At 42.5% G+C, this 15,233-nt stretch overlaps 1 long non-coding RNA gene across 1 annotated transcript; it reads left to right on the forward strand.

Annotated features, from left to right (window-relative positions):
* Positions 1–255: 255 nt before the first annotated feature.
* LOC114013127 (uncharacterized) lies at positions 256–4,637 on the forward strand. Its single transcript, XR_003555985.2, has 2 exons — positions 256–524; positions 3,570–4,637. It is a non-coding gene; the product is annotated as an uncharacterized LOC114013127 (long non-coding RNA).
* Positions 4,638–15,233: the final 10,596 nt, after the last annotated feature.

Consider the following 15,233-nt stretch of genomic DNA (forward strand, 5'->3'; position numbering starts at 1 on the left):
GCGGGGCGGCGGCGGGAAGGCGGGGCCGGGCCGCCTCCGCGCGCTGGGGAACGGGACGCGGCCGGCGGGCGGGCTGAGGCGCGGGCAGGGGTGAGGGCGGGGAGGAGGCCGGGGCGCGGCTGCTGCCCGCAGCCGGAGCGGAGCGGGGCTGGGCCGCCGCCGGCGCTAGGTGGTGGTGTGAGCTCGGCGATGGCGGGCGCCGGCTGGAACGCGGCTGAGGCGAGGGCGGCTCCGCGGAGGGCGTCGCCGGCCGCCATTCCCCGCCCAGGCGGCAGCAGGGCAGGCCGGGCCACCGCAGCGGCGGCTCTGGGGGAGGCGGTTGCACAGAAACTGTGGCAAAACCAGCTTCGGGGTGGCGTTAGACCCGCATCAGAGCTGCCGGCGCCCTCCCTGCGCCATCCTGCCGTGCGGGGCCGCGCCTCAGCCTTCCTGACAAGGCGGTATCTCTTCGGGCGCTTACTAGCGAGCGTGCCAAACTCGGGAGAAAAGGGAAGAAATTATCAGACTTCTGGGGTTTTCTTCAGGTAATACCCCCTGGCCCTTCCCCCCCCCCCCCCCCCCCCCAAAAAAAAATAAATAAAAAAGACAGAAGCAGTAGCCACAAGGTACTATTATAACACAGAAAAGTGTCTGGACATGGACGTTTTTATCCAGGCTTCTTTCAGTGGAAGTTCTGGTGAAGTAAAACTTCCGATAAAGGAGGTACTAGCCTGATGTGTGGACTTGCTGTGGTGTTCACATGGAGCAGCTGGAGCCCGGAACACAGCTAAGCACTGCTGGTGTCCTCTGCTCCTCGGTATCAGGCCTGAGAAAGCAGGGTGATGTTTTGCGTCTGAGTAGTTGTCTCTGCAAACTGTGTCCTCACCATCCTTCAGAAAGAGCCCAAACCAACGCCCAGTCAGAATATCATCGTTCCCTCCTCACGAGTGAGTGCCATCGGTTCAGGGCACCTGCGGGAAAGCGTGGTGTGCCAGCCTTGATCTCGCCTAGTCGCTTGGCAGGTGGTCCATACCTCGATGGCAGATGGTCCGTACCACTGCTTTGGGTGACAAAGGCCGCTTTGAACCTATCATTGGGACATTTAGATAAATAAAATCAAAAGCAGTGCTTTTAATTTATTTTCTAATTCTCCGTGTTAGGAAAATTTTAACTCTGTGGGTTTAGTGATAAAAAGGTCTTTTGGGATATGCTCAAGACCTCTCAGTTCTAAGGTGTTTAATCATGTTGGCCCTTGCAAGGTAGGGTGTTTGGTTCCACACCCTGTCTGGTTTGGGAAGCTCCTTGTTTTATTGATCAGTACTTGGACCTTGATCTGTCCTTTCATGGTATACACTGACTTTTGCTTCCACCTGCTGTGTAACTTGGAAAACCCATTGTTTGATCGATCTGATGACTGAGAATCGTATTTGGTAGTAAAGTAGGTCTGCGTTTTGACCCATTTAGGATACTAAAGAAACCTCTGAAACTTCAGAATTATTCAACTGTATTACCTAGATGACAGTTAATTCTGCTCAGTGTAGACGTGACACTACTACACTTCATTGTATTGATACTACATGTTAGAGGAATAGATGTAGAAAAACTTGACATTTGGAAGGAGATTTTTCTTTCATTTTTACAATACATACTGTTCAAGAGCAAGGAAAAAACTCGGACTCCAAAACAACTCCAACCCTGAATTTGACCATGAACCAGACACTGAAGGGAGGGAAAAAGAAGCTCTGTTTATTCCTAGTATCCTAGAGAAACCATCTAAGAACAGTTCATTCCTAGATAAAGAAAGGCCAGGAAACATTGCTGAGATTGATATAATCTTGTTATGTGGCACTGGTACTGCAAGTTATGGTTGCTCAACTTCAAGCTCTCTTTTCACCTTGCAGCATATAAAAAAATATTTGTATGCCTCAGAATGTATCTTACTTAACAAAAAAGTAAGAGATATTTAGAAATAAATGGGCATAAGCAAAATTATGATACATCAGTCAACAATATCTAAATTAATAAATCCTTTGCTATACATTTCTTGCTAGCAAGCTTATTTGGCAATGCCTTTAAACGGAACTGAGGTTCTAGTCAGAACAGAGTTGGCCCCAGCTAAATACCACATGCATTAGCTCTGCTCCCACACAGGTTTTCCTCTCTATTCCATAGACAACAGTTTCCTTCCTGAAACCATTCTGTTAACAACATCTATTAGATGGGTTGATAAAGCAGTTCTAATATAATGCTCTCTTCTTGTTAGTTGAAGAAAACATTGGGACTCGGGTAACTTTCATATTCTTGCAAATCAGAGTAGTTCAAATGGCTTTAAAATATTCCTACTTGGGTTTTTTTTTCCTTTTATATAGCCAGCATGAATCTGTTAGAGATGAAGCAAAATTAGCTCTGCTACACCTCAGCATTCTTCTTGCTGCTCTATTTCCACTTTGGAATTTTTCCGGTATATTTAGTGAATCTTTGAGAGCATAGTTAATGCTTCTGAACAAAGTATGCTTTGCCTGGTTTCTCTGTGATATGCTTTACCATGGCTGAGTACATGGGGACCATTCTTGCCAAGCTGGTTTTGGTCCTCACATTCTTTCATTGTTCCTTTGGAAGCCCTCCACAAGAATTCTTTTCTCTAACTTACCTGATTGATGAATCTAATTCAAACTATGGCTGCAAAAAAGTTTTCAGAAGTTTGCAAAGATACTGATGCCTAATTTGTACTAGTTGGGAGCAGACTGCCAGAGCTGCTGATCACCTGGAACTATTGCTGGCTTTCATTCGACCTGCAAGGACCCAGGCTTTCTGAAGGACAGATGAGGTATCTTAGTCTTTGAGCTTACCGAGAACTAGTGATGAATAAAACCACTGGCAAGTTAGATCTTTACTGTCCAGCCTAAAGTCTGATTTGTAACTTCACACCTGGGAATTTGAGATATTTCAGTAACGTACCATAGTACTGCATTACAAACAGCTTGTAACATCAAGTAGCAACCATAGAAGTTTTTGCCTTGTGGTCCAAGTGGCTCCTTGGAATTTGTAGATTAAGTAAAGAAATTAAAAAGCAAGATTAAATGTGCCTTACAAGGACATGAGGAATTTGAGCCTTCTAGAGAGAGACAACATATTATATGAGGCCATCCAATACATTGACGTAGGCAAGCTCTATCACACCTGCCTGTTTCTCACAGCTGGTCTAATATGGGTCTTACTTCTTCCTCATTCCCCCCTCCCCCTACAATAATTTAACTTACTAATGAGGAAAAAGAAAGGAATGATGAGATGCTGTAATCTCTTATTTTACTGAGTAGTGCCTACCTGTGCCAAGAAAACAGAACCCCTCCCTAAATTGAAGAGGTCCTGTAGGTCAAGTGTGCTCCTAATGCTGGCAGCAGGCGTTCTATTAAGCTGTTGTTAGTGTGGGTCTGTTCCAGGTGCAGAGCAGGGACCTGACCCAGGAATGTTCTGAATTACATCTAGTCCTCAGGTCAAAAGCATATATCATCTTTCTGCTGGTCTTCTTTTTTTTTTTTTTTTGTTTTGTTTTTATTTGCGTTTCTGTCACACTTCTGTTTATTTTTCAGTTGCATCTTCTGACTTTGTAGCTGTGCTCTTCATCCAATGAAGTGCGAGAAGAAAGAACTTTGCAATGTGAAGATGACACTATGCAGAAGGCTATCAAGATCCTGTCATTCCTGGAGATATATGTGTAAACATCTGCAGTGTAAACCAGCTCCAGATGGGAATTTTTACCAAGTTTTACAAAAGGTGTCAGAGAGGGAGGTTGGAAAGGCGGAGTCTGCTCATGTCTGAGAATTGCTTTCCTCAGAAATAAACTGATGGGAGCTTGCAAATAAAATCTCCTCCCCAGCTTCATCTTCCCCCTTGCTTGCTTATCTTTTAGGCTGCCTGGACTATGGTTTTCAATTCAGTCATGCCGAACAGGACTGACAGTCACTATGACAAGAAAGCTGGCTTGGTCAGTTTGTGCAGCAACTGTGCTAGAAAAATTTTGGAGATGCCTTGTCTTGTAACTATGGATTAAAATCTGGGTGTGAATTCTCAGTATGGGCTCCTTTTTTGAAAGGCAGCAGATGTTGAAAGCAATCTGGGCAAGCTGTAGATACTTCTGAAAGAGGCAAGGAAAGAACGACACACAAGTCTGCATGTGATTCTTGCAATGTAACAGTCTCAGTATCCCTAGAAAGCACAATGATTGACACTGAAAGGGTAAAGTCCCTGACTTCCTGAAAATGACGACTTGGATTTGCTTACAGGTCTGATAAGCCAGGAGCGTTTTGTGTATCAAAAATAACTGGATGACATAAAGGAGACTTGGTGCATTCACAGATTGAATCAAATCAGTAGCACTGTTAGAGGGAGTAGGAAATGTTCTCTCTGCTCTGGTAGTGTTGGATGGGGAAATGGTATCCATTGCATGTACATGTGTTCTTCACAAGGACCAATTTTTGCTTACGCTGGAAACATTCACTTTGCATTTTGGAATGCGTGAGCTGTCTTCACTGGTGTCACTATATCCCTGAAGTAGGGCCTGTTATTTCTCTGCTGCTATGAAAGTGTGCTAGTTCTGCTACGGAGCAGGCCAGTCTGTTTCGATGTGAATTGACAACCAACTTCAACATTAATAGATTTAAAGATTAGAAAAAGGGAGGTACCAGTGAGCTAGGATGGTAGAGTTTTCTAGGTGTAACCTTACAACATTTTAGTTGTAGAAGTGTAATGAGACAGGCATGGATTCTTATCTCAGTTTTATTTAGCTGAAATCTGCTTCTGTTGATTACCAAGAAAGCTTTTGCTGTCTGTCTTTGCTCTGTTTTAGTTAAGTGCTCACATACAAAGCAGTAGAGACAAGATGGGGGTGACTGAGTAAAAAGAAGAAAGCCATGGTAGGAAGACAGACATGTGGAAGAAATATCGCTTGGTTGGGTTTTTTTTTCCAAATCATCTAGGTGTCTGGTTAGATTAAACACACTTCCAGGCGCAAGCCAAATTTCTGTCTGTTCCACAAATGGTTCCTTTTATCTTTGGTTTTCTGATTTTATTAAATACTTGAAGACAGTTCAGTCATGCTTGGTTTCACACAAAGTTGGCTGGCTAAGCAGCGGTCCAGTGGAATCCAGTTTTCAACAGGTTAAGGTAGCGCTCCGTTAGTTTCCCAGCCTGATGGATTTCCAGCTGTTCTAGTGCAATGTCCTCAGTGGGAAAATCTTTCAGACCCTCAAAGTCACCCCACAGCCTCAGAGATGTTACGTGGATTATGTACACTGAGAAGATGGCTCGCGCCGTGCCCCAGACCCGCTGGGCAACGCGCCGGATGCAGACCCCTTACGTGGCTTCGCATCTTCCCGAGCGCTGTGTCTCGAGAGCAAGGCCACAGCACCGCCACGACCTCCACGCTGTGGGTTTGCTGCACCCAGCTGAATGATGGCAGGTCTCCTGGGTCCGAGCCCGTGGGAATTCCCGGGACACCAGTGCGGAGGCCCAAGAAGGTAACACGGCCTTCCCACCCCGCCCGGGCAAGAGAAAGCCCCAACTCCGGCGATGTCGGAAGCCTCCATTTTATTTACCGCGGTTCCCCCGGCCGAGCGCAGCGGCGTGGCACGGCGTTCGTTTCGGGGGTCTGCGCTGCTCCCCCGGCCCCCCCGCCGCTCCCCCGGTGCGAGGGAGGTGGGGCCTGCTACCCTGCTACCTGCCGCTCGGGGCCGGTGCCCGGCCGGCGCGCTGGGTGCCGCTGGGCGGCGGCGGGCGGGGCCGCTCCGGGGCGGCGGAGCGGCGCGGAGCGCTCGGGTGGCGGCGGTGAGTGGCGGCGGCGGCGGGGTCGCGGGGGGGCCGGCGGTAACCGGCAGGGGAGGCGGCCGCAGCCCGGCAGCGGGGGACTCCCGGGCAGTGGTGCCGCCCTGCCCGCCGCTCGGCAGCGGGGCCGTGCCGGTGTGGGGCAGCGCTGGCGGGCGTTTTGTGGCGTAGGCGAGCGGCGAGAGCTTTCCCCGATGCGCTCTTTGTTCAAACGCTTTATTCGCCAACTGCTGCTAACGGCTCCTTACTCTTCCTGCCAATGTTGGGTCTGTCGGGCTGAACTGGCATCCTTACCCTTAACTTAAGACCTTGCGGTCTTTCAGTGTCAGATCTCCGCATCTTATGCCCTAAAACATTTTTTAACCAGTTTTAGCAGAAGTAGGCACGGTTACTAATATGAGCTGGACTTGACTTTCCCTCTTGCATTGCTAGCAGAATTGTTGGCTGTCTCCCACATGCCAAGTATTAACACTGGTGTTGCGGACTGGGGCAATCCATGTGATCTTGGAGCGAGCGTGCAGTGGTGGTGTGAGAGGAGTAGTAGGGTCTTGTAAAGGGAGCAGATCGGATCCATAACCTGTATTAGAATGAAAGTCACCCACTGTGCCATTTCTTTCACGATTATTTTGCTGATACACTCCATAATTTGAGAGTTCAGTCTTATAAACAACTGTATGCAGGAGTAAAGCCTTAATCATGTAATGACTTTGATGGATTTCCTGTGATAACTATCCTTGTGCAAGTAGAATGGCTCATGTAAGGGCAAGTGCTTTCATCAAGGTAACGAGCTGCATGCAGGGTATGAGCACGGAGTATTGCAGAACCTCAGCAAACCACCTCCAGTCTTTTCCATAGTCTAGTCCAACTGCTGTCTTGGAAATGTCATTGGAAATGTCCCTTTCCCCTTCCAGCCATTGTGCTGTGCCCTTGCACCACATCCTACAGAGATCTGTCAGTGTGGTGTCCTCTGCCTAGACCCATGCAATCAGTTTGTCTGATGCCGATTTGGATGGGGTTTTGTTCATTTCAGACTTGATGTAGCAGGTTGGAGGACTAGAAAGAGGTAGCCTAGTACACATAGTCTGAGCTGCTTGGGATTACTGTCACTGTGGATCTTTTACACTTTCTGTTGCCCTGATACTTGGTGGAAACTGAAGGTTACAGGTAACTTCAAGTATAGTGTTAGCAACCTTTAAAACAGAAAGGCAAGTTTGATGGCATTACCTTTTGTAAACAGCTTCATTAATGTGAATTTTCTATTTTGTTTTCTCTCACACAACATAATAAATGATAATTTGGACTCCAGTACCTTTGCAGATACGTTATAAGATGAAAAATGCAAATATATATTTGTCTTGCTGTTATAAAACAAATATAATGAAAAATTAATTCAGTGATTTAATAGACATGAAATAACTTTCTGCACTGGTTGGTTGATTGGTTGTTTATAATTTGGACTTCTGGTTATACAGTGTATGGAGCAGTACGTTGCTAGTGCTGTAGACCAATTCCTGAAGAATATTGCACCTGAAAAGTTGCGTTGACTTAGTGAAATTGCTCATCTGTTTCTAAAGTGTGTCAGTAGATGACTTAATGCAAGATCAATACAGTTACACTTCTCCAGACTGAGCTCCTACATAGTCAAAAAAAAATGCAGCCCTGTGGCACAGGTGGGATGTGAGGTTTGCAAAGATTCCAGAACTATCCAGCCCAACAGAGAATCTGGGTCCATATCTGCAAAATTCAAAGTGGCTCAGTTCTTACTCACTATAGTATAAGTGCAAAGCACTTCCCACCTTAGACTTTATGACTGACTAAAGTTTAGTATATATAGATATTTATGTGATTATATATGTATACAAATGCTTTTTCTGCTATGCAAAACCAAGTTACTTGGATGTTACATGAACCAAAAGTATACTTCATGGGCTTTTTTACGTGAACCAAAAGTATACTTCATGGGGTTTTTTAGATCATTGTGAGTTTAAATACTTCTCCACTTAAGCTGTTTGCTTGTGTTTCTGTCAAAGATTTGATGGAAATTTTCTGAAAATGAAATGTCACAGATTCCTGTGACCACAAAGGTGGAGATATGCCGGGTGCAGATTTGATGACTCAAAACTCTTTGTCCTTTAGAACCCACAGCACAGGTTTTTGGCTGTATTCAGACATTTGGGAAGTAGATCTCCATTTAGACTTTTTTTTTTAGTCTTCCCAGGAGCCAGTTAAGTGCAGACTTAACTAGCAAAAGTTAAGTTTTACAACTCCAGAAGTGTTACTGGCATTGGCTTTAGTTTCAAAGTTAATATTTGCCTCCACTTGAAATGTGTCTTTATGTACTGGCCAGAGAATTTGCTGCAGACAAATGTACAGCTATGTTTTCTGTTACCAGAAGAAGATAGATGACAGTCAAAGAAGAAATGAGAAACTGTACTTGGTCCAAAGAACTGCTTAGTACAGGGCCATTTCTTTAGATTCTAAATAAATTTATTTAGAGATCAATGTTTACTGAGAATATTTCACAAGAAAGCACTAGCTGCAAGTGCAAGTGCAAATACTGGGACGATGCATAAGCATTAAGAGAAGGCTAAGATGTTACTCAGCTTTGAACAGCTGTGAAAATGGACACTCAGTGAACAATCCTGGGTGTACGTGGGAGAGACTAATATGTTTAATACCAACAAACACATCTTTGACTGCTTAATCTCTGCTAAAATCCACTACAACTTTGACCAGAATGCTTACTGTGTCTGATACTGTTAGAAGTGTGTTATTCATTCACATTTATTTATTTATATGAACTCTCACTATATAAATGAAAAGAAAGCACACATTGGTTTAGCAAACTGGGGAGTTGATTTTATTTTTTTTTTCCCTGAGGATTTTCAGTAATCCTTATGTTTGTACTGTGGACGGTGTACGTGGTGTGGTTGGTCTCAATATCTTTAGTTATGTAACGTAAACATCAAGCTGTGTAGTAAGTCAAACAGGGGACAAAGCAGTGTGACTGTAGTCCCTGTTGTACATCAGACTGCAAGCTTAGGTTATGATAGGAAGAGCTGAATTCTGTGGAAAGATTGTAATTGATTTTAATGAGCTCTGGATATGGGCCAAACTCAAGAATCGGTGGCTTGACTATATTGGAATGCCACCAACATCATGTTGAGTCATGCATACACAGATACATATACATCCTCTTAAAGTTTAAAATAGCTTCCAAAAGGAATGCCAATGCCACAAGCATAGATGCCATTTGAATTTCATCAGTTTCTTCTAAATGAATTCAAACACGTTCTGTGAGATTTTGTTACTTGACATTGGTTTTAGTGGAAATGTAGTCAGACAGGGCTGCATCCCCCCATCATTCCCTCCGATGAGTTTCTATGCCAATTCTTCTGTTTAAGGGCAATCTATTGTGTAGTTTAAGCATAAAGCTAAATAGATTCCTCTCCATCTGAAGAGGTTTATCTCCGTATCTTTGGTTGACAGCTTGTATGTGCAGTGGAAGGAGTGTTACAGGTTAGAACTTGAAACCACCTCTTTGGCAAGCAGCAAACACTGGGATTTCCAGCTGATGTTATTAACAAAGTTAGTTTTAACTGGTGTTCCTCCCTCCCTCCTCCTGACTTGTCATTCCCCCCATAAATCTTATGAGACCTCATCAGGTCATAGCTTGCAAAGCCAAGTGATCATGCAAGACTCCGAACATTCTTCTGACCAACCAAACCCAGGCAAAACTGCCAAAATACATACTTGGCTGAAAAGCTTGAAAGCAGGATCTTTAATGAATCAGAGCCTGAAAATGAAGAAAGCACCCAATATTTCCAATATATCCGCTTGTTTAAGCCATCACATAGTTTTGCTGACTCAGGAATGCTGATTTTGGGGTGGCCGCACTACTTCAAACTCTTAAAACTGTAGGAAGTAATAAGGATCTTACTTCACAACTTCTTTTTAAATTGCTGCTTAAAAGCCTGAGGGGGAAAATGGTGGTTAGTGCACATACTTATCTTGCTTACAACTTTGACACCCTCTCTAGAGCTAACCTCAGCAAAATGGAATGTCAAGGATTTACAGCTTATCCTGTTTTCACTGCCATTCTTAGGCTTTTCACCTGCTGTTCCAGCCCTTTCTTCTTTCTGCTGAACATGCATTTCTTAAATTTAACTGGTATTTGCTAGTAAGAAGAGTCTGCCATCATTCATAGAAGTCTATTTAGTATTATTGCTATACTTTGCCAGAAAATGTTACAGTAGCTTGCAGTCAAGTGCATCCTTTCCCTTCTTCCAGTTTACACTTCATAAGACCATTTATGTATTCCACTAGGTTATGTGGGAAGGATACCTTGCAGCACAGAAAGGGTTAATGCTGCTTTAGTTTGGCTGGTTCTTTGTTAGTCTTCCAGTCTTTGCTCTTTTGAGTGCCCAGATTTTTTAATTTTTATTATTTTTTTTTTAGATTGCTACCTTAGGACAGTTGGAGCTGCAGCCATTGCCATGCGATCACCTTGGATCATGGTTCTGGCAAGCCAACATCTTTTCCCAGGCCTGGAACTTGCTGACTTGCTGCAATGACTGCAGCCAGATAACAGGGGTGTAAGGCTCTTTCTTGCAATGTCAGGATAAATTTTATCCCTATGATTCAAGAAACTATTTGTATATTCCTAAGCACTGGTAATGGCAGGAGGGAGAAGGTTTAGAGAAGATGCGTTCTCTCATCCTATTTTCTTTGAAAGCAGTGTCAGGATTTCTGAATTCTCCTGAATTTACCCTCTGTTTTTTATATTATACATTTCATTATCTCAGCAGGAGGAAGTAAAAGGGGGAGGGAAAGAAAGCAGAGGAGGTAAGCTGCGTGGTTTACTTGACATTTGAGAAATGGTCCAAGAGTTTCTCTATAAATTTAAACTATAGACCTGTGGTATAATTACCCAGGAACGTGCTACAAATGGGGATTGTTTGTGAACGGTGATTGCTTAATTTTGTTGCTTTTACAATTTATATGTTATATTCAAGTCTGCCAGCATATGATTTAACACCTCATAGGGCGCTTGTGGATTTATGTAATTGATTCTTTAAATCTTAGTAAAAAAAAGGAGATGTCAACACAATGTTAGAGAGAATGGGGCTTAGAAAACCGTCTGTAGATTGAGAGAGTAAACTCAGCTGGAGAGGGCATTTCAGAATTGCCTTGTGTACAATACTAATGAAAGTTCTTTCCAAAATCCTTTGTTCTTTCATTGCAGATATATTAAGAAAGACCTTATTTACAGATGCACAAATCTTTCATTTTTAAAGATTCCGGTCCTTTGAAACGTAGCATGCAGCTGTTCCACATCGGAGTAAATTTCAAAATCACAATGCAATGTGTTTGTGTGCTTAGAGTTCAAGAGCAATACAGTGAGGAGAAGAACATTAGACCATTTGTATACCTGTTGTTAACTACCAGCATGTACTTCTTTAAGCATTTATTTTTTTAATGGTTATTTTCTTTTTTTGGATCTATCTTTCTTACGTTATCACTTTGTTGCTACTGTGCTGACTGAGGACTGGACTTAATGATAGTTAAACTCCTAAAGCTGTAGGTTCTGCAATAACTAAAAATGATATCATATTGTACAAGAAAATACATTAAAATGTTAAGGTTCTTACAATAAATCAGCTTAAAAGCAAGAAATCTGAGTCAAGGAAAGACTCGTTTATCTCAGAAGTTCTTGCATTAGTTGATTTGTCAAGCTTTTAGGCTATGCAAAAGGATTTATATTATCTTTTTAATGCGAAGCAGTGTAAAATGACATTAACTAGAAGAAAGAGGAAAAAAAAGGAGTAAACCAGTCATTATTGTTGTGATGAGTCTGAAGAAACTATGTTATGAACAATACCACCACAACTTTTGTGGATTGGATTAGAGGAAGAAAAGGAATACAAGCAATTCACATGCTCTGATTCTGGTATCACATTTCTTCTGCTCTGCTGGCCCTCCAATGATGGCCATTGCCACTTGCTCTTCATTCTGCAGTTACAAGAGGGATACAAATAGTCATAGGGTGTGACTTTGATTTTATTCTACTGTACATTACACAGCATCAGCATGATCATGTGCCCTCATTCCTCCAAAGGAAAAATATTTCAGATCTTGAACAGGTTTTCATTTTGGTGGAAGGGGTGTTACATTTGTAGTGTGTATGGGACTTTTCAGAGATAACATAGTTGCTCTTCTTGTAACTGATTCTGATCAAAATAAAAGGTTGATCATATCATCACTAATACCATTTTTACTGATGACCAGTGGTTATCCTGCAACATTCAATGTCATTTCCTTTGGATGTTTTTTTACTAACATCCCATTATATTTAGCAATGACATATGAATTCATGGTGAGAAAACTTTGCACAAACTAGGGAAACAATCAAGAAGTCTTACTAGTATTTAGCATTTGTTGCCTTCATGAAATATTAAATCTCATCCGCAGTGAGAAAATACTACAATATAGGTATTGCATAATCAAGACAGCAGTGAAAACCATCTTGTATCTTAGCTCATGAACCTTTAGTTGCTTTTAAATACTATCTAGTCTTATACACATTACATATCAATAGTTCTCAGTAGATGGAGGGCTTGCTTAATATTTTGATGACCAAAGGGAGCTCTCCGGGTGTAGAACAAGCATAGCTAATCTTTACACTTCACATTAGCTTATCTCCAGGCAATATATGGAGTCCCTTGAGGACTTGTTTATTACCATGCCAAACAGTATCAGTTATATTAGCCTCTATGTTATGTTCCAAAGGAGCTGTTTCCATGAGAGGATCTAAGTTTGTGTTGGTGCATAGGCGCTGATAAAACCTGTAGAAGGGGTAGGTGACTTTTGAGCTACATGGCACATGGTGACAACTGCTCCTCTTCCTGCTCAGACCTGCAGTGTCGGCTGGTATTTCATGGTGTGGAAACTACTTAGATGGATGGAACTGCTTAGTAGCAACGGTTCAGTACCTGAGGCCAACACCAGTGGATCTCAAGTATGTTCTGTTTAAAGACTAGCAATAGGGGCTGGAGTGGTGAGGCTGAGAGTGGCATTTATCCTAGGAAAGCTGTAGGTATCTCCTAATCTCTGTGGTAAAGCAAAAAGATACTAAAACAATGGACTTATGTTTGTCGTGGCTCTCAGCTGCAGCTTTTTCAGATATTGATGATCCTGGAATGATAGATAGACCCATCACCGCAGTGCATTACTGAAGTGTATGCGCAGCTCTGTGGTTGCACTGTTTGAAATGGGAAGGACCAAGCAGAGATCCAGTTTAAGCATGTGATTATGTGACTTAGTGACACAGAGCTGTAGTTTATTCAACAGTTTTAGGTAAAATTCTTCTTCAATTAGCTTATTTCCTGCTTCTGGATATTTATTAGATATTTTCCTTTCCCATTATGATGGGAACAGCTCCAGCATATTTAAGAGACAATTGGGAACACACTGAGATATTTAAAGATTCCCAGAACTTGAATCTGAGTAATGCGTTGGGCTGCTGTGTAAGGACTCCGCTGTGCTGTGGGTCTGTTCTGGTGAAATTGGCTCAGTATGAGGTATTTTTTATTATGTGGTGATTTTAAAACTCTGGACAGGCTGGGCCAAATCATGCAGTGCAGTCATTGATTTCTAATTTAACTCAGCATTCTGATGCCAGTGATCCTGTAAGAGTTCCCACGGCTGAAGGCTGGCTAGTGAACTTAAAGTTATCCTGGATATTTATAGGGTGCTTATTCTTGTAGGGGCTTTCTGGCTGTCCTTTTTGAGCAAGGAAGGATGGGGAAAGTCTCTTAAAACACAGTTGCAGGCACTAGGAACTTTGGGTTCAGTTGCAGTTTATGGATTCTGGAATAGTCACTGAATTACTCTGCCTCAGTTCTTCCAGCTGTATCGGCAGTGTGGAGTAATAATATATTCTGTACAGAGGGATACAGGTCTGGTACTTGTGATTAATCTTGCAGCTATCAAGTAGTAGGAGTAAATTTATTATTACTTGATACTTTCTACTGATTTTGCAGTTTGTGGAATGAACCAGGTACTGTATTTGTGCCTTTTTACAGAGGAAAGCTAACAAAGAAAGCATGATGTTACCATTGCCTACTAATTTGAGTTAAATGTCAAGGGTATGTAGTTTTTACTTTTATTTTTCTGTTCGTTTCCCCTTGGAGCAATAAAGCCTGCAGGCAGGACATTCTGGGACCTCACTGCCCTTCTCTGAAGGTTAATGGTCACTTTATCTTTAGCCTTGTGTTTGCAGGCACTGGAGTCAGACAGCCTTTTCCCCAGTTGCACTTCTGTGATTTCCCATATTATTACTTCAGTCGACAGCCAGTGAGATGGTATCAGAGATGACCTTCGCTTTTGAATTTTTATTTCAGTTGCAGTTGAAATTCGGGATGTTGATGGCTTTAGGAATATTATTCCAGATGTGCGAGTCCCTGGTTCTCCTCTTGCTTATACCTGTACAAACAAATCGGGAGTAATTCTGTTGAAGAGGTGGGTCTACATTAGTGCAAAACTAATATACATGGGAAGTCATTAAACTTGATTGCTATTCACAGCACAAACAGTGGCAATGTCAGTCTGTTCTGTCTCCAAGGGAGTTTGGCAGGAGTGTTGCAGGGACATTGATTGGATCTATCCCTAGAGGGGAATTTGGAAAGAATGGGGTGTAGAAAACTCAATTCATTATTCACTTTGTCTCAGGATTATTTGTTAAGACTAAGTAACTGTTACCTCTGATGTTCTACATCTAGGCTAGGCACTGGTCCATGTGCCTGTAGCTACATACTGTGTTCTCACATTTCTTTCCAGATGCTCGTCTATATTGGTGCCTGCCTGGACAGCAAGAAGGAAAAGTTGTGTTGTTGGAACTTAGTATTTTTTAACATGGTGTTTTCTTATGTCAGGATGTGTAGAAATAGAGCTCCTTTGTTCAGCTTCTGCACTCCCCCCACCCCTTAGACAAAAGAACCACAGTTTCCAGTATATAAAATATTGACCATGCTAGTATTTTCACAGGAAATACCAAGCTCTTCCACTGTGTCAAAAATAATCTGCTTTTCATTCTGACTCATTAAAATCTTAGATTTTAGATTTATGGTCTTGGATGAGAAAAGCAGATATATGAGAGGCAGCACATCCTGGCTATATTGTCTATTTATATAGGGATGCTGTTATTTCTCTGTAAATAAATTACATATTTATAGGCAAATCAATCCTTGTAGATTTGTAAAATGTTGAACAAACGCTTATGTGTCTTTATCTATCTTATTTGTTTGGCGATTGATATTTTCTGACACTGAAGTCTGAGGTTACATCTGTGATCCTGTTGCAAATCTAGGGGAAATTACCTTTTGAATGACACATAGCTTGACCTTCATCTGCAGATAATCCAGGAGGAGTTCATG

Source organism: Falco peregrinus, chromosome 13, assembly GCF_023634155.1.
Source record: "Falco peregrinus isolate bFalPer1 chromosome 13, bFalPer1.pri, whole genome shotgun sequence".
NCBI classification, from domain to species: domain Eukaryota; kingdom Metazoa; phylum Chordata; class Aves; order Falconiformes; family Falconidae; genus Falco; species Falco peregrinus.